The 27135-nt window shown below is 42.0% G+C and overlaps 1 long non-coding RNA gene across 17 annotated transcripts in view; it reads left to right on the top strand.

The window, feature by feature from the left end:
- The first annotated feature begins 14382 nt into the window (after positions 1 to 14382).
- LOC147581259 (uncharacterized) overlaps positions 14383 to 27135 on the top strand; it is a 169760-nt gene continuing 157007 nt past the window's right edge. For 3 of the 17 annotated variants that reach the window (XR_015251594.1, XR_015251593.1, XR_015251595.1), the window contains exons 1-2: positions 22138 to 24457; positions 25457 to 25544. This is a non-coding gene — a long non-coding RNA (uncharacterized LOC147581259). Of the gene's footprint in view, positions 24458 to 25456; positions 25545 to 27135 lie in introns of all 17 variants that reach the window. The other 14 variants (XR_015251598.1, XR_015251600.1, XR_015251587.1 and 11 more) reach the window with 11 other exon arrangements.

The raw sequence follows: 27135 nt of genomic DNA, 5'->3' as shown, positions 1-27135 counted from the left end.
TTTGTGTGATTTTGGAAAAGAATTGATCTCTGTTTGTGGAATAGAGTGAAAACTTGATTCCAGCTCCTTCCAGTCACCCCCTGGGCCAGGCATCCTTTCGCAGGGCACTGCCCACAAGCTTACCCGAAGCCCTGCCGAGGATGCCCGATTTGTCTTTCGGGTCTGTCACTTGGCAAATTGGCGTTTTGCCTGAGCCCTAGGGTATGGCCCTCAGCCTCCTTCGCCACCTCAGTCTGGGCTTTAGAGCTGTTTGGCAGGGGGTTCTATAGTTTTGTTTGAAGCCTGGTCATTTCTCTGTTTCAATGAGTTTTAAGAGAGGAGGTAAAATGAAATCCCTACTTCCTCTACCATGTTTAACTGGAAGTTTAATTTCGGAAGCATAACATCATGACTTACTTGAAATTGTCTTTCATTGTACACTTCCTTGCGGTGATCACTCGCTCACTCACTCACTCATGCATGATTGGCTTCCGTTAGTCATAATAATCTCCACCGAGAGAGCAGGTTCTGAGATTGCTGCAGGGACACAATACTGTTCAAAAACACTTTTCCCTTGACTTTTGTGCCTCACAGTGTTTCCCAGTCGCCTTCAGTTCCTGTACTGGTTTTTTTTTTTTTTTTTTTTTCCAATTTTCTCAAGAACACAGCTGCTGGAAAAGCATACTAAAGGGGTCAACACTTAGATCATGGAATAATTCACCCATTTCCAGTAAACAGCACCAAACCATGCATTACTTGTGCAGAATTCCAATTGACTGGGATGAGCATTTTAGCTAAACTCTCAGCTGGTGACAGGATTGGTGGAAGGGTTTCAGTTAGGCTGTGGCTGCTTGTGTGTCCATCTCGGCGAGAGGCAGAGGGAAAGAAGACACTAGTCCCTAATGAAAGGCCAATTCTGTTGAAGGCTTTTTTTTTTTTTCCTGCTTGTTTTACATTTTTCTTTTACTAGATTGTTCACTCTGATGGGAAAAAGACCAGTTTACATTTGGCTAGATAAGTAAAGAGTTGAATGCGGAAATCCAAATTAGTTGGTGCCATATTTTTTCTATTTTATTCTGATATCTTACAGATTGCCATCTTGGGCAACTGGTTTTGTTTGGAGACAGCCATAGTGAAGAGAGCTCTTCAACACCTTTCTTCCCTGGAGGCTGTCTTCCACCTTAGAACAATTGCTGATGCGTTCTTGTTGCAGGCCAGACTCCTCTTGGGCACAGAAGCTTTTCCTACACACTTAGATTTTGTGACCCAGACACCAGGGTTTGAACAACAGCCCTGCTTGTAAATAGCTTCAAACAAACAAACAAACAAACAAACAAACAAACAAACAAAGGACCTCAGTCTCCCCAGGGTTACATTGAGCCACTTTTTGCTGTTTTGTAACTTTGGTGGAGAGCAACGATTTCCTCAGGAGAAAGTGTTTTCTTTTAAAGAGTCTTTATTTTAAAAATAATATTCTTTTGGTGTCCAAGTTACATTTTATGAGGAGAAACCATAAAAAACATATTCATTTGTGAGGAGGAGTGGGTAAAGGGAGCCTGAGAGCGATGCATGCTTTAACAAAACAGCTGTGACAATGCGTTAGCCCAACCAGTATGGTCCTGGACATTGGGAAAAGAAAAAAAAAAAAAATCTCAGTGCCAAACAAAGCACTCTTCAGGGTGAAGGGGTTGAGAATGGTGTGTACGGAAGGTATGTGGTTTAAATGGAAACCGTGTAAGGATCAGCCTGCCCATCAGGGTTTTGCTGAATGCCACAGATAGAGCCAGAGCTGTGATGAGCATTGCCTCGAACATGCTCACGGTCCAGGTCGTTTGTAAATTGCACTGGAGTGTAATTGAAGCTGTTTTCTCAAGTTATCGACATTCCTTACTGTAAAAATAGAGGAGTCAGCACACAATCTCCTTGGCCGGCTGGGGCTGGATATTCAGGGGAGGGTAAGGAGAAGAGAATCAAGCGTCAGGAGCACCCCAGCCACACGAAACCTCCGGGGATTTTACACAGCTGAGGAGCTTTGTGTGTTCACACCCTTTAAACAATATGGTCTTAACAGTTCTTGCCACGTTAAATAGGAGCCTTGCCAGTCTTGCTAAGATGGGTCACACTTTGCTGTTTCCTCAAAGCATGATGAACAAAATAAAACCTTTCTTGATGTTTCAATCAGGGATAACTTTAAAAGCATTAATGGCTGCACTGAGCCGTTGGCACAATTTGTACCAGGGCCCCAGGAGGTTTGGGAGAGAGCCCAGAGATAATCCTGAATAGTGTGTCTGCTTTCTTGGTGGTGTTTCAGGCTTTGCTCTCCGGGGCACCTTAGAACTACCAGGGTCTGGCCTGTGGCTCCTGGTCCATCGAAGCTTCTTTTCTCTTTATCTGCTTGCTGTTCCCAGTCTTCTGGGAGCTTGAAAAACCTTCAAACAAGCTTGTTAAAGTTATTAAACTGGAGTCCAATTCACCAACAATGGCCCATGGGGACTCACCCACATCTTTACTGTAGGCCACAAGGGGCGCTATTTTTGCCTTAGAGATGCCCTTTTGCTGACTTCCTGATCTTGAGCTGTTTCGTGTAGATGAGGGTTTTGTGTAATTTAACTTAAGATAGATTAGGAATCATCATAATTTGAAGGAATGAGATGAATATGGCAAAGGCAATATTGTATTTGGAGTTTGTGTTCTACTCTGACCACTAAGGGGGCATCCCTATCCTGCTTTAATGCCAAGTGGCTGAGCATTAGGACAGCTATCGCCAAGTCTGGACACTTGGGGGACTGTATAACACAGCCAGTTTTGGTAGCTTTGGGGGAATTTGGCAGAAGAAAACGTGACTTCCTATTTTGGTTCTGTTGCTACCTCAGAAAATTAACTATTCACCCTGGATGTATTTCCTTAACTGTAAATTGAAAGATTTAAAACAGAAAGTAAGACTCTTCTAGCTTAACATTTTTAGTTTTGTGTGTGTGTGTGTGTGTGTGTGTGTGTGTGTGTGTGTGTATTTCTCTTTAAAGTCCTTTAAGATGCAGGACTCATGGCAGATAGCCAAATGGCAAATACCAGATCGAATGCCATCCTGAGATCAGGTATCAGGATAAGGTGACAGAGCAAACTACCTGGTCCTCTCTCCTCAACCCTGACTTGATGGAACAAGGCAGACAAGATTAGAGATGGGACCAACTTTTCTGCATAGTAACCTTTTAACCAGCATCTGTTAATCAATAGAGCATGAGGTGGTGTCTCTCCTGGGGCCCAGGACCCATCAAAATTGAATAATATGAACAGCTATGACACAGTCCTGGCCAGTTGGGCTCTGGTTGGCGTTTGCTGTGCTGTCTGAATTTTATAATCCTCTCGATCCAAAAAGGTTAAATCTCATTCTGTATGTTCCATGATGATCTATGTTTAATATTTTTTCTGCCCCTTTAGATCTTGCCATCTGCATGCTGCTGTGTGAAGGAATATTTCCTTCCTAAAATCTTGAGCAACTTTTGCTCCTAACCAAACTGCAAACTTCGTGAGTTTTAAAAGGCAGGAGGAGGACAGGGAGGCACGTTTTACTTTCAACATGTTGTCAGAGATGAGCGAGGTACAGTCTGGAGACAAAAATCCTGGTCCTGAAATGATGACTGATAACCCGTGATTCTGTCACAGTGATGTGAGCAGGCAGATTGGTTCTTCCCGAGGGTCCTGGGGGCCTCCTGACAATGTGGGCTGGTCTGGAGTGAGACCTAAGGTTTCCTTGTCTCCCTTTCAGGCTGTGTTCGCGGCATGCTCACCAGACAAGGATTAGAAGAGCCACTGACAACACTGTATGCAATACATGGAATTCATTGTATTTTAAAGTTGGATATCATTCAGGACCACACGCATGTTTAGGAAATGGAGTATACATATGTTATTTGAATACTCATGGTTCAATGTGTATAGTTGTGAAAGTTCCTCTCTGTAAGGACAAGAGTCTCCTACAAGGTCCAAAAAAATCCCGTGTGGATCTGCCCATCTTAGAGATCGCAGGTACACATGTGATCCCCAGTCAGGCATCCATTCACGCGTGTCCCAGGTACACGGACAGCTTCTGGGATTGCCTGCTAGGACCTAATTTGTACACTATGTTTACATGTTTAATTATAAGCCTATTCTACCTAAATCCCACCCCCCCTTGCTTTCCTATTGCATATAACAGTAAAGTCACATTCCTTGCTATGAATTATTGTGATCTGGCCCCTGCCACATCTCCTATCTCCTCTCCTCTCCTTCTCCTTCCCTATCACTCTCCTCCGCTGGCCGCCCTGGCCTTCCTTCTGTTCCTGGCACACACCAACCTCCTTTCCTCATGGCCTTTGTGCTTTCTGTTCCCTCTGCCTGGAATGCACATCTCACTCTTCAAGGTTGGCTGCTTCTTTTCACTTATGTCTCTGCACAAATGTCATAACTGTGGAGAGGCCTTTCCTAATTGCCCTATCAAATACTACCCCGTACCCATCACTTCATCACTTGAATGATTGATTTTTCTTGAGACATGTATCACTCTGAGGACTGACCTCTGTTGATTGACTTGATAGCTGCCCATCTGCCAGAGTGTGAGCAGAGCGTGAGCAGAGTGTGAGTGGAGAGTGTGAGCTCCATGGCGGCAGGAACAATGCTGGTGTTGTTCCAGGCCCTAGGCCAGCTCCTGGAAGAGGCACGGAGGAGTGGCTGGACACACAGTGTGGACCCTCAGTTGTGCCTTGAGGGTCAGAACAACAAACTAAACTACAACAAACAAGAAAAATTCTTCTGAACAGTTGTCCCTGCCGTGTCGTAAATCTGCGTTTCCTGCTAGATTCATATCACTTTGCTTTTGGAGAGAGAATAAAGTAATTCTATTATCCTGTAGACATTCCCGCATCCATGGCTTCCATCCTGTCCCTTTGGAGCTCCCTTTCTGCTTGCCAGGCTCCCCGGCTCCTCTCATGCTGGATCCAGAGTGCCCCCCAGAAGGTGCTGGATCCAGAGCGTGCCCCCCCCCCCCCTTCTCAGCAGCCTGGCCCTCTGCCTCCCGTCCCACTTCCGGATGGCATCTGTTGTGTCAAATGGCATTGGCTTATACCCTTCCCTAGAAGAGTTACTTTATTCAGCCAGGTGTGCAGCGGTGGGGAGGGGACAGGCAAGAGAACTTTGCAATCGGATTTTCAGGTATTTGAAAGGAAAGCTTTGTGCTCTTTTTTTTTTTCCAGAAGTTTTCTTACTCTGATGGAAGAGGCCATCTGGGTCTTCTATTAACTGGGTCTGCTATCATCTTGAGAAAGGTAGCTTGTTGCCTGAGAGAAACAACAAAGTCATGTTTGTCTACTGCCTAAAATTTAAAACACCCCATGAGTGCATTCGTTAGTGGTCTCATCCTTTCCAGTAATAAAAACATGCAACTCCATGGTCCTTGACAGTGGAATATGCAGGGCTCTGAGTCCTGTGAATCACAGGGTTGAAGGACTTTGGAGGTCTTCTCTGCCAGCCTCCCACCCAGGAGAGACCCTGAGTGAAGCCACTCAGCTGGTGTGACACAATCAGAGGATCTCAGGGTTAGTCATCTCGTCCTGTCCCCTGTCTCTGGGCAGCAACACAGCTAACCCACTGTAGTCAAGTAGAGAACTTTTACAAGATACACACACTCTCTCCGGTGTTTCCCAAGGCGGAACCCGTGGTGTGGTGACTGTGGTATGAAGTGACAACACAGGAAGTCGGTTGTGGGGCCAGACCAACGGGGGATGCTCAGTTCTCTCTCCCAGGCTCAGAGACCAACCCACATTCCTGCTGTTTCCATGGAACTGAAATGTTTGTGTGGGTTTAGTAATCTTCAGGAGAAGCTGGTCATGAGGTGACGTCCTCCTTCTCTAGTGCCAGGAGGATGAATCTGGTGACTTTATACAGCAGGCTTTTCCCCCACATCCTCAACCGAATTTCTGAACCTTAGGTTTTCTAACTCAACCAGACTCAAACTGAGGTGTTGTATCTAATTAAATGATAAAACCAGGGTACATATTTCACTGTGTTCACACTTGTGGGATTTTGAACTACAAGAGGGAGAGAAAGAGAAAGAACAGAGGCTAGTGAACCCCTATAAATCATTTTTATTTCTCAGCACCCCTATTTCTGCAACCCAAGTGTCTCTCATTCTACCATTTTCTCCTCACTGAGACCTCACAGCTCAAGGAGAGAACAGACAAGGAAAAGAATCGATGGGTATGATCAAAGGAAAACATTTACTGGGAGAGGGAGATAGATGGGTTCACACCTCCTGTCTTTGTCCCCATGGGGCTTCACTGCTTCAGTCTGCTGGGACTGAAGCACACACCCAGGTTGAGCAAGCCCCTCACCTGGGATCGAAGGGTCTATGCACTCACGTGTGTGTGTGTGTGTGTGTGTGTGTGTGTGTATGTGTGCGCACGCGCGTGTGCTCAGAGTGGAGGCCCATGGGATGGGGAGAATAAGAAAAAGACTTAAAATTCTACCTATAAAGAGGATGCTTTAATTTAAGAGAGTCCCCACCAAGAAACTCTAGTACAAAACTAGGGACAAATGCATGCTTTTTTCAAACGGTGTTGCCAAGAAACATGTTGAATACTTGTGCTTTTCATTCAAACTTAGAGTTAAGTCACATTTAACGTGCTCATCAAGACGGCTAAATAAAGATTGCAGCCAGACTAGAATTATCTAGAGCTCTGCAAGAAATCTGCCATGTGCTGTCTGTCACTGGTTCTGCTGATGTCACCGTGTCCTGAGTGTTCTTCTGAACTTGTTATAGCTCCTGTTTACACCGCCTCTCCACCCCCCACCCTCAATCAGTCGTTTTATTTGACTGATTTCTCGTGTGTCTCTTTCAAACAAAAAAGAGGGAGGTATCACTAGTGCCCTCTGATGGAGTGTCACAGAACCATGGCTGTGACATCTAAATAGTAGCACTCTGTGACAGAGCCAGAGTTGTTCTTGCTTTGGTAAATGACAGTTTAGGAGGGGCACAGAGAGGACTTTCTCTCAACCGCCAGCTGTTTCAAAGCATTTTCAGTCAGGTTACCCAGAATTGTTAGATTTTATGGCACATTAGAAAAGTGATTTCCAGGTCACTTTCTAAAGCCTGAATTTTGTCACCAGCTCACCTGTTGACCTGGGAGAATAGAACCCTCTCAATTTTCACATTTAAGAAGAGAGGTAAATGGAATCAACCTTCAATGTACTTTCAAAAAGACATGGTTTTTAGAGTCATTGTGAACAATTTAGAAATGAACACAATGACTTTTTCTGTCCCTCATAATAAGGGAATTGGGTTTTTGGAACTAAGATAAGGACTTCTAGAAAAATCATGAGCTCTGTGGCTCTGGATACCTCCCAGTTGACTTTAACAGACGGTTCAGGTCTGGGGTGGGATCATGGCTCAGCCTGGCTTAAACAAATATGGTGGTGGAGGGTGCAGAATTCAAGAGGTGGTTAGGAGGGCAGCCTCTGAAACAGGACAGGTAAAGTTCCAATTCCAGCTGCACCACTTGTATGTGTGAACTCGGTCAACTAATTTAACATCATTCTGGATCAGAATGATAAGTAAAGCCATGATGTTATATTATGTTCACCATATTTACAACAAACTGGGTCCATTTTTGAGTTCTTGGATTGCACTTAACTATTTTTCAAAGCTTGGGGGAAGTTCTTACTGAAAATACCCTAGAAATTGTAGGATTACATTACAGAAATTTCTTCCCAAAGCACACCTGAAGAACCAATTCTATAAACTGTTAGATAGAAGATAAATAAGGGGTGTGGATCTAAAATATAACACCATGACTATAATTGATAACACTGTATTATGTAATTGAAATGTGCTGAGAGTAGAACTAAAACATTCTCACCAAAAAAAAAAAAAAAAAAAAGGAAAAAAAAGGTAAATATGTGAGGTGATGGCTGTGTTAATCAATTCATTGGAGGAGACCGTTTCACAATATATATGTACGTCAAATCATCACGCCCTGCACTCTAATAATCTTACAATTTCATTTGTCAATTATATCTCCGTAAGGCGGGGGTGGGGGGTAGAATAAATGGTTCTACCTCATCTGAAATGAGGAAAGATCTTTTTTGGCCAAGAGGAGAAAATTTCTTTTCCTCACCTCTCTCCCTGTCAATGCAACCCCAAATCAAAATTATTTAAATTCCCAAATTTTCTTAACAGTGGTCTCCTAATGCTTATTCACCCATGACCGAGCTTCTTTCTCCTCAATTCCTTAAAAAAACAGAAATTAAGTGAGGAGCAAAGTACTTGCCTGTTAGCTCTCTCTGAGTCCAAGATGAATAGAGGGATAGAAATTTCAATGAGGCTTTCTGCCCCATGGGGCAAAGAGGGTATGTCTCAGCAACAGCAGTGTGTAGAAAGGAGGTCTCGAGACTAGAAAAGCCAGAGGCTGCTCCTTACAAGTTTTGTCTGACCCTGGGATCAGAGGAGTAGCCTCTGGGGCCAGGGTCCGTGGCCGCATCACCATACAGACTCCCTGACATGGGCCTGGCCCAGGGACCTTGGCCTCTGCTGTAATGGCCCTTCCTCCAAGTCCTCCTCCTCCCTCTTCCCCTGCTCACCTGGGCTGCCTTGCATTTCCCCAGCATGTCTCCTTCTGCCCACTGGGGACCATTCTCTCTGCCCTTAATGGTTTGGCAACAAGAGCAAACCCAGGCCTGGTGGTGGGGGTGAATTCAGGACAGGCTTTGCACCATTTCTGAATTTCCTAGGTTTTGTCAATGGAAGCCAGACTCTTAATGCTATTTTAATGCAGTTGTTTTGTGTGTGAATAATATGCTCTTTTTGCCAAACCTCAAGGCCTGGAACTAAGATCTCATAAAAATGCCTAGAGTCCAAAGCTAATAGCTGTTATGGGGTAAGGCCTGAAAAGCTTCAGATTGCTATTATTCTTACCTGGGCAGCGGGTGGCATGGAGCTACCGAGGGGTAGCTGAGGCTCCAGATGCTGGAGGATTGGGAACAGATGTGTCCCATCGGGCCGCTCCAATTGCCCCACCATGTGCAGGTCTCTGGTGGAGATTTTCTTAGTTCATTCTCTCTGCAGTGCCTGGTCACAGCTTCCCCTTTGGGATCCTTAACTCAATGAAAGGCTTCACTTCCCACCCCTCACCTCCACCACCTGCCATTTTCACCATATACACCTGATCATCGCCAACATTCGTTCAACAAGAACTTTCTACTAAATCGAAGTATAGTTGCAATGGTACATTTAGGTGCACAATATAGCGATTAGACAGTATTACTCATTATACAGTGCTCACCACCACAAGTATCGTCAGCATCTGTCACCACACAAAATTATTGCAATATTGACTATCTTCTATACTGTACTTTTCATCCCTGTAACTGAGTTATTTTTATAATTGGGAGTTTGTACCTCCTTATCCCCTTGACTTATTTTGCCCAGCTGCCCTCTGGCAACCACTACTTTGTTCTCTGTATTAGTGAGTCTGTTTTGTTTGTTCTGTTATTCTGTTTTCAGATTCCTCATATAAGTGAAATCATACAGTGGTGTTTTTTTTTTAATGTCTGATTTATTTCACTTGTCATAATACCCTCTAGGTCCATCCATGTTGTTGTGAAAGGGAAGATTTTATTTATTTTTTTTTTTGGCTGAGTAATATTCCATGATATTCGTCTACCACATCTTCTTTATCCATTCATTTATTGATGGACACTTATGTTGCTTCCATATCCTGGCTATTGTAAATAATGCTGCAATAAATGTAGGGGTGTATATGTCTCATAGGGGTGCATATATCTCATTTAACACAAATTTACTGAGGGACTATTATATGCCAGGCACTTTACTGAGTGTGATGATAACACGGAAGCCTGCTTGTAAGAGAGATTAGAAAGTCATGAGTAAGAGCATGGACTCTGAAGCCAGGGGTTACACGATGGCTCTCCCACCCATTAGCTATTAGCTTGGGGACCTTGGGCAAGACCTTCCTGTCTCCCTATGTACAACAGGGATAATAATGACACTTGCTTCACAGTTATTATTTTTTTTCTTAAAAAAAATCTTTTTAACGTTTATTTATTTTAGAGACAGAGAGATAGAGCACAAGCAGGGTCGGGGCAGAGAGAAAGAGACAGAATCTGAAACAGGCTCCAGGCTCCGTGCTGTCAGCACAGAGCCTGACGTGGGGCTCGAACCCACGGACCATGAGATCATGACCTGAGCTGAAGTCAGACACTCAACCGACTGAGCCACCCAGGCGCCCCCACAGTTATTTGTTGATACATAAATGGGTTGATATGTCTAATTCAGTTCCTGGCACGTGGTAAATACCATGTAATCGTGTAAGTTGTTTGAGGAGATGGGCATTTAGCATTCACACGAACATGGGAAGTGACCCCTGGGAGAAGGCAGGGGCCTGTGAGGTCTGTAAAGCCTGGCTGGGATGTGAAGGATGAGCAAGCATCATGTCCCAGGGGCTCCATCTCTTGCCACTCTCATGGTCACCTCTCATCTGGACCACAGAGATGTCCCTGTAAGTGGTCTTCCTCCCTGTACCCCTCCTTTTCAGACTGCAGCCAACGGGGTTTTTCTAAATCTTAGAGTGTGATTGTGTCCTTTGCTATATGGCATTCTTCAGTGGCTCCCAAGGACCCTCAGGTTTCTGTCCAAACTCCTCAGCAGCCTTGCAAGGCCCTGCATCATTCCCCTTCCAGCGTCATTTCTGCCTCCACTCACTTTCCTCCTCCGCATAACACTCAGGATGTACCCTCACACGCCATCCTCGAACCCCGAGGAAATTCTCTTAGTTCTCCCTGCTGGCCACAGTCTTTCTCCCCTCTGGGACTTTCCTCTTTTTGTCCTCTCCACCTGGAATATCCACAGGCTCCACTCCACCTTTTCCCTGGCCGGCTCCTGTTGTCCTTCAGGCTTCCGCCTCTACCTTGCTTCCGTGGCGCAGCGTCCCTTGGTCCCATGGCTGGGTTTAGTGCTCCTCCGTATTCTCCCACAGTCCCTCCTGGGGCCCTATTGCAGCATCGTTTACTGATTGCGTAGTTTTCCTTCTTACTCTTTGTAATCTCGACCAAGCTCTGGGAGGGTAGAAGCTGCCTTTCCGTGTTCAAGAGTGTGTCCCTAGAATTCATCACAAGGCTTGGCATGTGGTAAGCTCACAACACCTACTATGGGTTGAATTATGTCTCCCCTTAAATTCATTTGTTGAAGACTTAATCTGCAGTACCTCAGAATCTGACCTTATTTGGACATAGGGTTGTTGTAGATGTAATTAGTTAAGTTTAAGGTGAGGTCATAGTGGAGCAGAGTGGGCCCCTACTCCAATATGGCAGATATCATTATAAAAAGAAGGCCATGTGAAGAGAAAGACATACGCAGAGGGAAGATAATGTGAGGATACACAGGAGAAGGCAGTTGTCTACGATCCAAGGACAGAGGCCTAGAACAGATTCTTCCCTCTTAGCCCTGGGCAGGAACCAGCCCCACAACCCCCCACCTTGATCTCAGACTTCTAACCTCCATAACTGTGAGGTGAGTATTTCTTTTGTTTAAGCCATCCGGTGTGTGGTTTTTTTTGTTATGGCAGCTCTAGAAAATGAATATAACATATTTTTTCATTTCACAGACTGGGTTTCCAGCTCTTTTAAATGTGCTCCTATAAGTAAAGACTTCGCATGTACACAAATACACCCTAAACAGCTCCATATTCCACAAATAGATGGATCCATGAGAATGGCAGGCCCAGGTGGCTGTTAGTCATCACAGCAAGCGGCCAATTTTAGCTTCGAATGACCCCCTCTCCCTGGGTATTCCAAGAACTTCCCCCAAGTGGGCAGGGGAGGTGCCCCTCTCAGCAAGCCCCCACAGCAGGGGGAATGTGAGATGATGGGCAAGCAGGTGTTTGTTTTTTCTCTCCCTGCCAGGAGAAGCAGCTGAGAAGGAACCTGGGGGTGGGAGTGGGGAGTGGGGCAGAGCAAAGTGCAGGGACGAGAAACAAGAGCAGGAGTGTGGAGCCAGAGCCGAGTCCATTTTGGACTCCAGAACCACACCACAGGATGTCAGTGCAGCCTGGTTAGAAGCCAAGGTGTCAGGGAGGAATTTCCCCCCTTCTCAAAAAAAAAAAAAGTCTTCATTTGATTGCAGTCTCTAATAAGCAATTCTTCCAAATTTCTTCTGACTTAAGAAGTTCAGAGTATGTTGAGCTAAAGAAACACTAGGATCATAATTACGGTTATTATAGGGAGTTGTTGTCTGCCCATCACCACAGCATCTGGCTGTAATCACATGCTTAATGGAATGCAAGATGACCCACTGCTCATAATGGGTACTTTCCAAGCCAGGCAGCCACCAAGTGCCCACCCTCCCACTTGGAGGCCCAACAGGACAGATGTTTGTGGAAAGAGAAGATGCTTGTGCCTGTCTGGAGGGCCAGTGACCTCAGGACAGTGCTCAGGGAGAATCAGTTCCATAACCAGGTCTTGGTGCTTGTATGATTCTGACCAGCCAGCAAGGGCAAGATCTCCCCCAACTCTGAGTAGGAGGGGAGAAGCTGGGAGGGGGGCACCCCAATGATCAATCACACTGAGCCTCACAGATGGTGAAGTGGAGAGGTGTGAGGATGGGCGTGGACCTGTATTTGCTCCTGACAACCACAAGCTTCTGGCCCCATTCTTTAGCAACTGGGATGCTTCAACACACTGAGAATGCCAGTGGAAATCCCTCTCATCAAACAATTCCTCTGAAGGACAGTTGTCTTATCTTGTGCTGCCACGACAAAACACTAAAGTTTGGGTGGTGTAAATAACAACATTTATTTCTCACAGTTCTGGAAGTTGGAAAGTCCAAGATCAAAGTGCTGACAGATTTGTTTCTTGGGGAGGGCCCTCTTCCTGGCTTGTAAATGTCCACTTTTGCCTGTTCAGTGTATCCTTACATGGTAATGAGAGGAGCCTCTGGTGTCTCTTCCTCTAAGGGCACTAATCCCATCATGGGGGCTCATGATCTCATCTAAACCTAATCACTTCTGAATGGTTCTGCCTCCTGATACAGTCATATTGGGGGCCTGGGTTTCAACATATGAATTTGGTGGTGGTGGTGGGGCAAACATTCGGTCTATAACAATAATCAAACTTGTTGTCAAATGTGTGTGTGTGTGTGTGTGTGTGTGTTTATGTGTGCATGTGAGTGTGCTACCCATTTCTTTTCTCACACCTGTTTTGAGAACTGAGAAGTCACAGATGCCTGAGCACACCTTATCCCCTACACCTACAGATAGGGCCCCTGCTGTCTTTTGGCCTCATTCTGCCCCAGCCTACCAGGTACCCTGTGCTGGCTGTATCAGGTTTTGACATTAATGGAGTCTTAGCTCATGTCTTCCATGAATTCCTCTAGATTGGTGCTGTTAGAAATCCCGAAGCTACTTGATGGTACTGTGCCATACATTTTAGGTATCTTTGTTGACCTCCCCTTCCCCAAACATAAAACCCTATAGTCATATGACCTCTCCTATATCATCATGCTCTGTCTGTATGCTTCTTCCCTTTTATTCTAGTTTTCCGCTGCTGTCTTTCTTCTGCAGTTCCAATGCAAATAAACTTCCCTATTTCCTTAACCAGTCCCATATCCCAAAATCTTCTGCAGGCCTCCAGGGAGATCGCAAATTCAACATGGTTAACGATGGACCTTTAATATCCCCTTGCCCAATCTACCCCCTACAAACCTATGTCTCTGCCATTGACTAGTTCAGTTGGTAACACCACCACCAATCCAACTGAATTATCCTTTTGTTTCATTCAACATCCTATCTATCAAGTCATCTAGGATTTACTCTCAAAATACTGCGTGTATTAGAATAGAAGGAATAAGCATTTAGAATAGAGCCCCCTGGTTTTTTCAATTAGAAGATCATCCCCTGCCAAAACTCAACCATTTTTCTTGAGGGTGGCTAATTTACTTGATACATAGCCAAATGTCTATCTATATTTTAATTATTAGTTACACATGCATATTTAAAATAACACATAAGGGGCACCTGGGTGGCTCAGTCGGTTGAGCGTCCGACTTTGGCTCAGGTCATAATCCCGCGGTCTGTGAGTTCGAGCCCCGCGTCGAGCTCTGTGCTGACAGCTCAGAGCCTGGAGCCTGCTTCGGATTCTGTGTCTCCCTCTCTCTCTGCCCCTACCCTGCTCATGCTCTGTCTCTCTCTCTGTCAAAAATAAATAAACATTAAAAAAAATAAATAACATAAAATACCAGATATTACTTTAGAAATTAATATCCTCACACATTTTTCATGAAAGTTTTATTTAAACTCTTCATGTATAATTTTAACATCAGGGTTTTTGTGGTGCTGGAGCCACTTGTGTAATTAATATGGTTTTCTAGAGCAAATCATGGTCAGTCCTGTGGTGTTGGAGACATGGCATTTTTAGAATCCAGATGTGATTCTGTCCCTGAAAACATTTCCTAAATATCACAAGAACTCATGAAACAGCTGGTTTTTTCAACTGTGTATTGTAATCCTCTCTATGTAATCACTTAATATATTTGTTTTAAAGTAACCTTTCAGCTGCTTTTTTGTAACACCATCTAACACTTGGAATTGTGAGTCATAATCCCAGGAAAAATTACTGCCTCTCTATTAATTGACTTTGCCTTTAAAATTTTTTTCAACTGAGTTAGAAAACTTCTCTAAGAACCCAGACTAGCATTGATTCAAGTCATTTCAGGCCAATGTGCCTTCTCCAAACAGAGGGCAGCTATATGCCCAGTTGGCCTGGGACAGTCCTAGTTTAACATGTTATCCCTGTGTAATTGTCAATAAAACCAGTTCAGGTAATTAATCATATCATCAAGTACCAGTGTGTTGTACCAACTAAAGTAAGAGAACTCACTTAATAAGAATTTATAAAGATTCAGATATGATGTCCCTCTGCTTTTTCTGAGGGACCTCTGTGGGTGGGGGGCACTATTTCACCTTTGGGCATAAACAGCATTTCTCATGAGTTTTCACAGTACCCTCCCAAGTGGTCTTTCTGCTTCCCACATGTCTCCCTCAGTCCAGCTTCTACTGTGCTGTCTTCTCTCCTGCTTATGACCCTATAATTGTTCCCCAATGACGGCAGGATTCTATCCAAGCCCCTTATGTGGCTTATAGTGCCCTCTTTTACTGGATCCCCTTTTGCTTCCTAAACTCATTTCCTGCCATTCCTTATGTGATAGAGTGAATCGTAGTCCCTGCCCCCCCCCCCCGCCAAATATGTCCACGTCCCAATCCTTAGTACCTTTGAATATTACCTTATACAAAGGGACTTGGCAGATGTGATTAAATTAAGGATCTCGAGATGGGGAAATTATCCTAAAATTACCTGTGTGAGTCTCAGGTAATTACAGTGGTCCTTTCGAGAGGGAGGCAAGCAGGTCAGTGAGGAAAAAGGAAATGGGAGGGAAGTCAGAGTCACAGGAAAAGGTGATATGATGACAAAAGGAGAAATTGGAGTCATTTGCTTTGAAGATGAAGGAAGGAGCCACAAGGCAAGAGATGCAGACCCACAGTAGAAGACGAAGGCAAGGAAACAGATTCTTCCCTTCGAGCCTCTGGAAGGAGCCAACACGGCTGACACCTTGACTTTAGCCCAGTAAGACCGAGTGTGGATTTCTGACCTCCAGGACTGTAAAGAAAATAGATTTAAGTTGTTTTAAGCCACCATGTTTGTGGTAATATGTTACAGAAGCCATGGGAATTACTACGCCCTACTCAGTACTTTGTGCTCCAGCAATCCCTGTCTGTCTGACTCTCACCACCAGTCATGCTTTTTCGTGCTTCTGCTATTTTTCTGCCATCCCTGCTGCTTGGAATGCCCTTCTCACCATCTTCCTTTCTCCCTCCAGCCCCCATTTGCTTGGTCAAATCCTATTTGTCCATCTAACTCAGCTTGGACATTCCCACTGATCTCTACACCTACATCCACCTAGGAGGGATCAGTACCCTTCCTCTGGCTCCCATGATCCCATATACATTTCTCTAGCATTTCCTTGACAATAGTTTACCAAAATTGTCTGATTGTCATCTCCAACAGTACAAGAAGGGACTGTGTGGAGGGACGGTGTCTTTTTTTTTTTTTTTCTATCTCCATATTGAGTAGGCGCTTGATAACTATTGAATTAAAAAATTTTTTTAAAATAACTTAATTAATAAATATTTCTTGAATAAGAAACATTGGGCTATTCCTTGCCCATTTCCAAGTGATTTGAGGAAGAACTGCTTATGTTCAGTATTGTATTATGTATCATCCTAGAAGAAATTGTGATTTGCTGCCAATTGGAGAGATCCTAAGAATCAAAATGGAAGAGTTCCGGGTTTCTTTCATCCCCCATTGTGATGGTTTTCTGGAATCCTGGCTCAGTGATAGATGTTTAGTGTATCAGAGGAAGCTTTCCCCTCAGACAAACTCATTCACCAGGGTCTAGGGGTCCAGACTCTAAGCTCTACTGGGTAATGCATGCTTAAGTTCAAATCTCTATGTCCCAGAAATGTCTGACCCAACACTTTAGCTTAACTGGACTGTGCTTCTCCTCAGACAGGTCTTTCTGTCTTGACACGTTTGCTCACTTCTTTTCCTCCTCCTAGGATGCTGTTCTCTCTCAATTTCCATGTTTTCAACATTCCCATCCACTGAAGTTCAGCTTCTAAAGCTATCCCAAATCCTCATTGGCCATTTCACAGTTCAGATGAGAGGATGTGAGTAAATCAGCCCAATCCATCACTATCATAAAAGCAACTGAAGATCAAGTTCCTCCAAGATGGAGCCAACATCTTTTTCTGCAAAGGAGAGCACGTTTTCAGAGGAAAGCAAGCCCAGCTTTAGAAGGGTGGTGAAACCTGCCATATAGGCCTCTGAGCATTCTCTTGCGTATATTTTGTGGCCCATTATGGTAATTTCTTTTCCTCTTTACCTTCTTTGTAACTGGGTGATTATACTGCCAATCCCTGGGCACTATAATTTGCATTGCAATATGAGGCTCTATTTGATGCTTGCAAATTATGGACCCAGGGCTGAAGCTCTGATGTGGGAGTTGCTGCCACATAAGTCAGAAAAAGTTACATATACATGAGTGCAGCTCTGGGAATAAAGGACCTCTTTTCATAATCGCAATTTAATATTTAAAAATAAAAGCTCAGTTACAGAAAAATAATAGGAGCAGGCCCACCATAAAAGGAAAAGAACCAAAATGAAGTACTCTCATAAAAGTTTCATAAAATACAACCACACACATATTATACACTTGGGAGAAATACCATAAAATTTCTACACTGGAAGAGGCAATGTTCCCTCAATCTCCTTTCGTGTTCAACAAGGATTTGTTCTGAATTCTGAAGTCCCTTCTGGAGAGTGTTCACAAGCATCATGGCATTTTGGAAGAAAGAAGTTACAGTCACTGGGTTGGGAAGATGGGAAAAGAGCGATGGGCTCCATCCAGGGAAATCATAGTGTATTGGTATCAGAGGACAAGATTTTCATATAGATGTGTTCTTCCTTACTTAGGTTTTAGAAGAATGCATAGTTTCTGTTGATCATGAATTCAGAATAAAGCATGGTAGGTTGAAGAAGGGCACTTTCTCTAAAGGTAAGAGGATGTGAGTTCTAGTCTCATTTTGCTGCCGAATTGTCTGACAACCCTTGAACAAGACCTTGGTTTCTTCATCTATTTATTATGTAAATTGAATGAGGATATCTTCAAAGTCCCTTCTGTGTTTAATATTCTAGGCCTATCATCCAGTGCTCATAGTATATGAAGACTAGTTTAATCAGGGTCACAGCCATAGCCACCCAGGCCAGATTTTTATCTGGGCAATATTATTCCAGCATTTGATGTACATAAGGGAGTTAGTGAGACACCAAATCCAGTCCGGTAGTTTCCCCATCTCTGTTATGTTGGTTTGGGCAAAATGCATTTTATTCTGCCCCTGAAATCTTCGAATTAATTTCTCTATAGAAGACATGAATGTATATGTGAGTGTGAGTGTGAGTGTGAGTGTGTGTGTGTGTGTGTGTGTGAGAGAGAGATAGAGAGACAGAGAGACAGAAGGAGAGACAGAGAGACAGAGAGACAGAAGAAGAGTGAGTGTACTCTTAGAAGTAGAGTTGAAAGACATATAATTCACAAAACCAAGGGCAGAGAGGTGAAAATGAGGCAGTTTGAGTCAGTCTGTTAGGAGAAAAATAGCAACAAAAAATTACCAATAATAATAAATAACACTCAGGTAATGCTCTGTTCTCTGCACTTTAGCTATAGTCTCTGTTTAAATAAGATTTATTTGGAGAAGAGCAATTTCAGGTCCTAAAAAATTCATTAAATGAAATTATTTATTTAAAAATTATGTATGACAAAATTCTTCTAATTTTCAATTAAGATCTACTTATTTCAAAAAATATCTAATAAAACAAGTTATGGTAAAAATTCCAAGGCTGCTGCCCTAGGACACAGAGGTTCTCTTGACTTCTATTATGAAATTTGACCCATGTGGAATTTTACATAAAATAAACTGGTAGGAACAATCTATAATGACAATTAAATCTTATTTTCTAGTCATTTGACCTATTTGGGGGCAGCATGGTAGAAGACGAGGAGTTCAGACTTTGCGGTTAGGCAATCCTGGCCTTAATCCTGGCCTTCCTTCCTCATGGAGGAAATGCCATTACTCTCTAGCAGTCACCCCATGGTCATGGGTGACCAGGCTAAGATGGGCTCCCTCATTGCCATTCTAGCCCCACTGTCATTGTGAACGTTCCCCACTCCCTACAACTTTCTGTGTTCTCATTGGAAAGTCTAATGGCCACTTCTGAAGGAAGTCCTTACCTGCATGAGGTGGGAAGCTGGGATGGAAGTGTCTAGAATCACTTCAAACAATGTACAGAATTTACAGAGAACCCAGTCTGGGGGAAGTGATAAGAAATGTACAAACACAAAAGCGCTGGCTGCTGAAAAGAGGTCGTGTCATGCCCCTCAGAATACTCCAACAATTTGTCATCATTTTGAAAACAGCAACAAACAAATAGACAAAGAGAAAGACATGACAATGCCTCAGTATGGTCTACGTGCTCAGACAGGATCTAGTGCCTGCCTATGTTTCCCACCATTCTCTCGTCACTCTTCTCTGGCTATACTGGTCTTCAGGTCCTTGCATTCCTGTTCCTTCTGCTTGCAAAGCTCTTCTCTGGATCTTTGCCTGGTTCGCTCCTTCACTACATTCAAGCATCTTTTTGAAGAGGTCTTCTCAGGCCACTCTGGGTAAAAGAGCTTCTCCCACTTTTCTGCCCTTCCTCCTTTACTCCTTCCCTACCTTCCTTTCCTTCCTTCCTCCTATCTCCCTATCCCCAGTTCTCCCTTATTATTGTTATTCATTGCAGTTACCATTACTAGGAATTTATTTATTTTCCTTATTTTTCTTTAATTGTCTTTCTTGCCCACATTAAAAAAAAAGTTTATTTATTTTTGAGAAAGAGAGAATCCTATGAAGGCTCTGCACTGTCAGGGCAGAGCCCAAGGCGGGGCTTGAACTCACAAACAGCGTGATCATGGCCTGAGCAGAAATCAAGAGTCAGATGCCTAAGTGACTGAGCCATCCAGGTGCCTCTTGCCCACATAGTTTTTAAGTCTTACTAGAATAAAGGGTTTGTGTCTTGTTCGTGGCTGTATCTTGATTGCTTGCAACATTACCTGATATGTAGTAGGCACTCACTCAATATTTGTTAAATGGATTAATAAATAAACAGAGGGGCAAGTGTTGGGGAAGGTCATCAAAAAGATGTGACTGCTGGTTGACCCATAAGCTAGACCCAGGTGATCCATGGCTCCTCATTCCCTCCCCTGTCCTTGGGATGTGGGTTCAGCCTGCTTTTTCTGCTCCCAGAGGCTGCTCCAAGGACATGACCTTGAGATAATGATGTGGTATTGAGCACACCTGCACAGGATACTTGCCTAAACCCAGCAAAGGCCTTTCTCTGTCTCTGCAAACTATTAACATTTGGAAGGTGGGTACAGGGATCCATTCGTCTTGCTATCACCCAAGACAAGCTCCATCTGTAAGTTCCCTTTGCTTAGTAAAACTACTGCTTACCAACCTGGAGTGGCCTGCCTCTTTATATTTTGGTCTCTCTCTGCCTTCTGAATGTGGGCTTCAATTTCAGATTATACCGGAGAAGCTCCCGAGAGAATTGCAAACCAACAGCAAGAGAAGCAAGAGACTGGATTTTCTCTCCTACTAGGTCATAACTTTGCAAATCTAGGGTGCTAGAATTTTCCAAGTGCGTTTCGGTTTGGAGTTTTAATGAATTGCTATATTCAGTTTGCAGATTTACGTTGTTTTAAGCCACCATGTTTGTGGTAATGTGTTACAGCAGCCAGGGCAAATACTCTGCCCTACTCAGTACTTTATGCTCCAGCAACCCGTCTGACCCTCACCACCAATCATGTGCTTTCCTGCTCTTGCTATTTTGCTGCCATCCCTGCTGCCTGGAATGTCCTCTCCCTTCCTTTCTTCCTCCAGTCAGCGTGGACATTCCCACTGACCTCCACACCTACATCAGCCTAGGAGGGGTTAAGTATCTTTTCCCAAACCACCACAGCTAGTAAATGACAAAGCCAAAATTTAAGCATAGATGTATATATTAAAGCTATCATATGTATATATTTACTTCTGTCATGTAAATTATATGATAAATCATTCTCACATTATTGTCTTTCTTTCTTTCTTTCTTTCTTTCTTTCTTTCTTTTTTTTTTTCTTTCTTTCTTTCTTTCTTTCTTTCTTTCTTTCTTTCTTTCTTTCTTTCTTTCTTTCTTTCTTTCTTTCTTTCTTTCTTCTTTCTGTTTATTTATTTATTTTGAGAGGCTCCCCACTGTCAGCACAGAGCCTGACATGGGGCTCAATCTCACAAATCGTGAAGTCATGACCTGAGCCAAAATTAAGAGTCCAGTGCTTAACTGACTGAGCCACCCAGGTGTCCCATTATGTTATTTTATTTTTAAGAATGGTTTTAATTAAAACATAACCTTTTTCCTTTCCATATAAAAGACTGACTTTTGGGAGAAGAGATGACAATCGATGACAAATGTCACTTTTTAGAACTAAGAAAGAGATTTCATTTGTTATAAAATGTAAACTCAGAATACTTATTTAATAACAGTTTAATACAACTATATGAGGATGTTAGGAGAGGGAAAATGCCTATAGGTGAGGAATTGTAAGTGTGAGAGGCCGAATTCCTCATTACCATGGTAGGAAGTCAATAGAAAAAAAGTGGGAATATCAAGAAACAATGGTTAGGGGCACCCTCTCTCTCAAAATAGATAAATAAGCTTAACAAAAAAGAAAAACAAAGGTTAAAACCTGTGTTAGAAACATGGAGGTAAGTATCAGAAGATACAGGGAAAAGAGCTGAAAGTAGTCATTCGTGTAGCAGGGCTTGGGGATGGGGAGGGTTGGAGGCTGACAGTACACTTGACTTTCAATATTTAATTTGAGTATTGTCCTGATGCAAAATAAAATAAAACAAATGCATGCTCATTGTAGATAACTTACAAAATAAAAATTAATATAGGAAGAATGAAGATTGTATCTGAAAATTTCACCGCCCAAATTTAGCTATAATTAACATTTCAATCTGTTTTCCTCCAATAAATATTTTTGTTAAAAACTTGGGGCACCTGGGTGGCTCAGTCAGTTAAGCATCTAACTCTTGATTTCAGCTCAGGTCATGTTCTCATGGTGGTGAGAAGGAGCCCAGGGTCAGGCTCTGGGCTGGGTGCAGAGCCTGCTTAAGAGTCTCTCTATCCTTTTCCTGCTGCCCCTCTGGGCGTGCTTTCTCTCTGTCTCTCAAATAAATAAATAAATAAATAAATAAATAGATAGATAGATAGATAAACAAACAAACAAACAAATACCAGAAACCCCCCCAAAAACAAAACTAAATGTATTTATGTATATTCACATACCTCTCAAAAAAGATTCTTTTTAAAGGATACTTAATAGGTATTATTTTATGTGATTATAACATTTTCCTATTTTTTTTGCTTAATATTCAGTTGTATGGATATTGTGTAATTAGCTATTTTCCTATTGTTGGCATTTAACTTTTAAAATGTATTACTTCAAAAAATGTATTACTTCATTTAGTCATTATAATAATGTTATGAGTTACTTCTCATTATTGTCCTCTTTTTAATCAAAGGAACCTTGAAAAGATTACATAGTGTGCTGTTATGGGCCGAGTATGTGCCCTCCCTTCATATGTTGAAGTACTAACCCCCAGCACCTCACAATGTGACTGTATTTAGAGACACAGCCTTTAACAAGGCAAGTAAGTTAAAGAGAGGTCATTAGGTGGATCCTAGCCCAGTATGACTGGTGTCTTTATAAGTAGAGGAAGTCAGGATATAGACAGGAAAACAAAGAAGACCATGTGAGGACAGAGAAAAAAAGAATGGTCATCAACAAGGCTTCCAATCCTGCCCACATTTTGATCTCTGACTTCTAGCCTCCAGAACTGTGAGAAAATCAATGTTTGTTGGTTACGCCACTGAATCTGTGGTGCGTTATTTTGGCAGCCCTAGCAAACCAATGCGTGTGCTATGGTCATGTCACCATTGAGGTCTAAATCTGGGTGCAAAATACAAGTCTTTTGAGTCCATGCATGTATATACATGTGGATATGCATTCAGCTTCTCTCATAGTCATGATCATTATTGTATGCAAGCTGATACTTTCATCTTTTCCCTTTGCTTTTATTTCTACTCTTCTCTCTACCTCTTCTTATAATGTTTCCAAGTTCTCCTTCTACTTCTTTACTTTGTTTTATTCTTTCCTTGGATATGCTTGGGCACTTCTTTCCATAAACATTGGTTTTGGAATACTCACAGATCTATTCTTTGTGTCCTGACTTGCAAATCTGTAACCATCTTATGTTCTGTCTCCTCAATTTGTTCTTCAAGCCACATCATGGTTAAGAACATAATGCTACCCGAGTTCTTGGTTGCTATTTGACAGAGCAACAAACTCCACAGCATGATGTAGTCTGTAATATGAATTGAGATTTGATGTGATTAAAAAAAGAAAGGCAGAAAGAAAGAGAGAAAGAAAGAAAGAAAGAAAGAAAGAAAGAAAGAAAGAAAGAAAGAAAAAGAAAATAGTCTTTGGCCTTGGACATTTTCAACTCGTAACAATCATAATTTTTACCTAGTTTCTCCTTGTTATACTCTTTGGGCATTATTTTCTTCCCTAGCAAAATCTCACCTTCTTCTCCAGGATCTTATGATCAACAAAAATAAGTAACAGTCTTTCTTTGGAGCAATTCTTACCTTTATTTAAGCAGATGCTAAATAATTATAGACACACTTAGCATTTAAAGAGTGTGTTTCCTTTTAAGTCCTTTAAGCACATGTTCACATTCATGTTTCCCATGTAAAAACAAATTTCACACAGAAGAATCAAAGAGAACAATAAAATTTGAAAAACTAAAATCCTGACTACTTCTGGTAGATAGAAATGGGACAGGTGTTTGCTTCATCCTCCTGGAATCAATATTTTATTCTAAAGAGAATGGAAGTCATTCTGGCTTAGAATCTTTAGAAATGAGGAGGGCTCTGAACTCTTCTTTCTTAAAGTGCAGATGTGAGTTACGTGCACACACCATTGGCAGATGAGTTAACATTCAGAGATTAGTTGTGTCATGCATCTATTTTCCAGGCTCCAGATTAAAATATCTTGACAGTGACAATGAAAATTGATGATGAGGGTTGCTAGACACTGAAGATTTTTTTGGAGTTACTGTTCTTGTGTTCTGGAATCCACTTTCTTGAAAGTCTTCAAAAATTTGATGCCATCTCATATATATTTCCCCAGCAGTTATTTTTTTTTTTAAGTTCATTTATTTAGAGAGAGAGAGAGAGAGCAGGCATGAGTAGGGGAGGGGCAGAGAGAGAGGGAGAGAGAATCCCAAGCAGGCTTCGCACTGCCAGTGCAGAGCACTATGCGTGGCTCTGTCTCACGAACCATGAGATCTTGATCTGAGCCAAAATCAAGAGTCGGATGCTCAAACAACTGAGCCAGCCAGGTGCCCCTCCCCAGTAGTTCTTTCTAAAGGCAGAGATATGGATTTAAATGGTCTCAAGATCCCTTGAGCCTCATTGAGCTGAATTCGCCACCTACCTTGCAGGCAATCAGGTGGAGTTAACCATTAACCACAGGAAGTGCCATGGTCCATGAAAATAGTAGTTAATGGAAAGTTTACCCAAAGTTGTTATAGGATCCTTTTACCTTTGTCTCCTCAGATATTTTAAATGGGTTAGAATTAAGATGAAGGGTGTCTATAACATCTAGAGGATGGATCTGCAAAAGGACTAAAGAAGATGTCATTTCTTTCATTTTTCATTTGTATAATTTCTAAGAAAGGTAAGTCTCTGGAGATTCACTGATGTGTTCTAAAGAACTGTGATTGCAGTAATTTAAACCTCTTTAATCTGGAATTTGAGTTAAAAACCACCACCAAATTACAAGACTGCCAAATCTTCCTTCTTTTAACAGTGTAGACGAAATATAATCCCAGCAGAGTTTTTCTCAGAACTCATCGGAACGCCTGGGGAGAGTAATATGAAGAATCCAAAATGAGTATGGGTGCATAAAATAATAAGCACGTTTTTATGTGTTTCAAGTCAGTTAAACATTTTCACTCCATGAGTGTGAAAGTAAGCGTTGGCCTGGAAAATACTGCTGGATTGTATTAGGACTGTTTTTTTGTTTTTTTTTTTTTCCTGTAAAGGCATATATTTTTAAAAATTGCAATTTTATGGAGATACAGAGAATTGAAACTTGCATTGCAGTAAAATCTGAGCAATTGTATGATTAAACAGTTTCCTTCTTCCCTAGAGACATGTGAATAATAAAAATAGCCCTAGGATCATTTAATGTAACCTTTGTTCATTCAGACTTTCAGCACTTTTTACTTGTGGTTGAGTTTGCTTTGTTAATGGATTATTTATGTGATCCCAATTTTACTCTCATCTTTAGATTCTGAGGATTATAATAACAATAACGCTTATGGAAGTATTTGTGAAATTTAAAGCAAACATCTCTCTCTCTTCTTGATTTTTTTGGACAGCACAAGTTTTAATATTTTTATATTTTTTTCTCCTTGTTTTGTTTGCTGTCATTTTTATGACCTCAAGTCCATACTGTGGGTAAGATATAATTCACCATCCTCAGACATTCTCTTTACGTTCAGCTTCACATGAGTGTACCTAGTGGTGGGGGATACAGATATATTTCAAGCCCTCCACTGCTTACCAGTTGGCCAAGCTTAGTTTTCTTCCATATGTTTCTGGTTTAATATTTTGAGTTTTCAGTGGGCAAAAAGTGTTGGTAATTCTCAAGGTTCTACATTTTCCTTTCTAGGCTGGTCCAATTTAGGAAATGGAATCCTCTCATGTCATAAGGGGAGAGGCAAAGCCTTCAATTCCTCCTATGTTACCGAAATCTTGAGGTAAAATATTACATATTGGGGTCTTTTTATTTCATGGATGTTGTCTTGTCTTCCCCATAACATTTGAATTTTTGAGGTTAGAGCTGTGCCTCAGTTTATTTTGAATTCTTCTATCTGTGTCCCTAATAGGTGTTCAGTAAATACTTGCTTAAGTGAAATTAACTTTTAGTATTTGATGGGATGGCAATTACTAATGCCAAACAGTTTGGTATTTTCTTTTTTCTCCTCACACCACGAACTTTTTTTTCTTTTTAAATCTAAATTAACATACAGTGTAATAATAATTTCAGGAATAGAATTTAGTGATTCATCACTTACACATAACACCTGGTGCTTATCCCAACAAGTGTCCTCCTTATTGCCCATCATCCATCTAGCCTTTCCCCCACCAAACATCCCACCAGCAACCCTCAGTTTGTTCTCTGTATTTAAGAGTCTCTTATAGGTTGTCTCCCTCTCTGTTTTTTATATTATTTTTGTATATATTACCTTATGTTCATCTGTTTTGTATCTTAAATTCCACATATGAGTGGAGTCATATGATATTTGTCTTTCTCTGACTGACTTATTTAGCTTAGTACAATACACTCTAGTTCCATCCACATTGTTGCAAATGGCAAGATTTCATTTTTTTTGATTGCCGAGTAATACTCCATTGTGTGTGTGTGTGTGTGTATGTGTGTGTGTGTGTATATATATATATATATATATATACCACTTCTTCTTTATCTGTTCATCAGTCCATGGACATTTGGGCTCTTTCCGTACTTTGGCTATTGTCAATAGTGCTGCTATAAACATTGGGGTGCATGTGCCCCTCCAAATCAGCTCTCCTGTATCCTTTGGATAAATACCTAGAAATTGCTGGGTCCTAGGGTAGTTCTATTTGTAATTTATTGAGGAGTCTCCATCCTGTTTCCCAGAGTGGCTGCACCAGTTTCCATTCCCACCAGCCATGCAAATGGGTTTCTCTTTCTCTGCTTCCTCGCCAACATCTGTTGTTGCCCGAGTTATTAATTTTAGCCATTCTGACAGGTGTGAGGTGGTATCTCATCGTGGTTTTGTTTTGAATTTCCCTGATGACAAGTGATGTTGAGCATTTTTTCATGTGTCTGTTAGCCATCTGGATGTCTTCTTTAGAAAAGTGTCTATTCATGTCTTCAGCCCATTTCTTCACTGGACTATTTGTTTTTTGGGTGCTGAGTTTGATAAGTTCTTTATAGATTTTGGATACTAACTGATGTATCATTTGCAAATATCTTCTCCCATTCTTTTGGTTGCCTTTTAGTTTTGCTGATTGTTTCCTCTGCTCTGCAGAAGTTTTTATCTTGATGAGGTCCCAATAGTTCATTTTTGCTTTTGTTTCCCTTGCTTCCAGAGACATGTCAAGTAAGAAGTTGCTGTGGCTGAGCTCAAAGAGGTTTTTGCCTGCCTTTTCCACTAGGATTTTGATGGCTGCCTGTCTTACGTTGAGGTCTTTCATCCATTTTGAGTTTATTTTTGTGTCTGGTGTAAGAAAGTGGTCCAGGTTCATTCTTCTGCATGTCGGTGTTCAGTTTTCCTAGCATCACTTGCTGAAGAGACTGTCTTT

Source organism: Puma concolor, chromosome B2, assembly GCF_028749965.1.
Source record: "Puma concolor isolate L17-30 chromosome B2, mPumCon1.1.hap2, whole genome shotgun sequence".
Classification (NCBI taxonomy): Eukaryota; Metazoa; Chordata; class Mammalia; order Carnivora; family Felidae; genus Puma; species Puma concolor.
The sequence above is the reverse complement of the archived record's forward strand: the minus strand, read 5'-3'. Positions and strand labels throughout refer to the sequence as shown.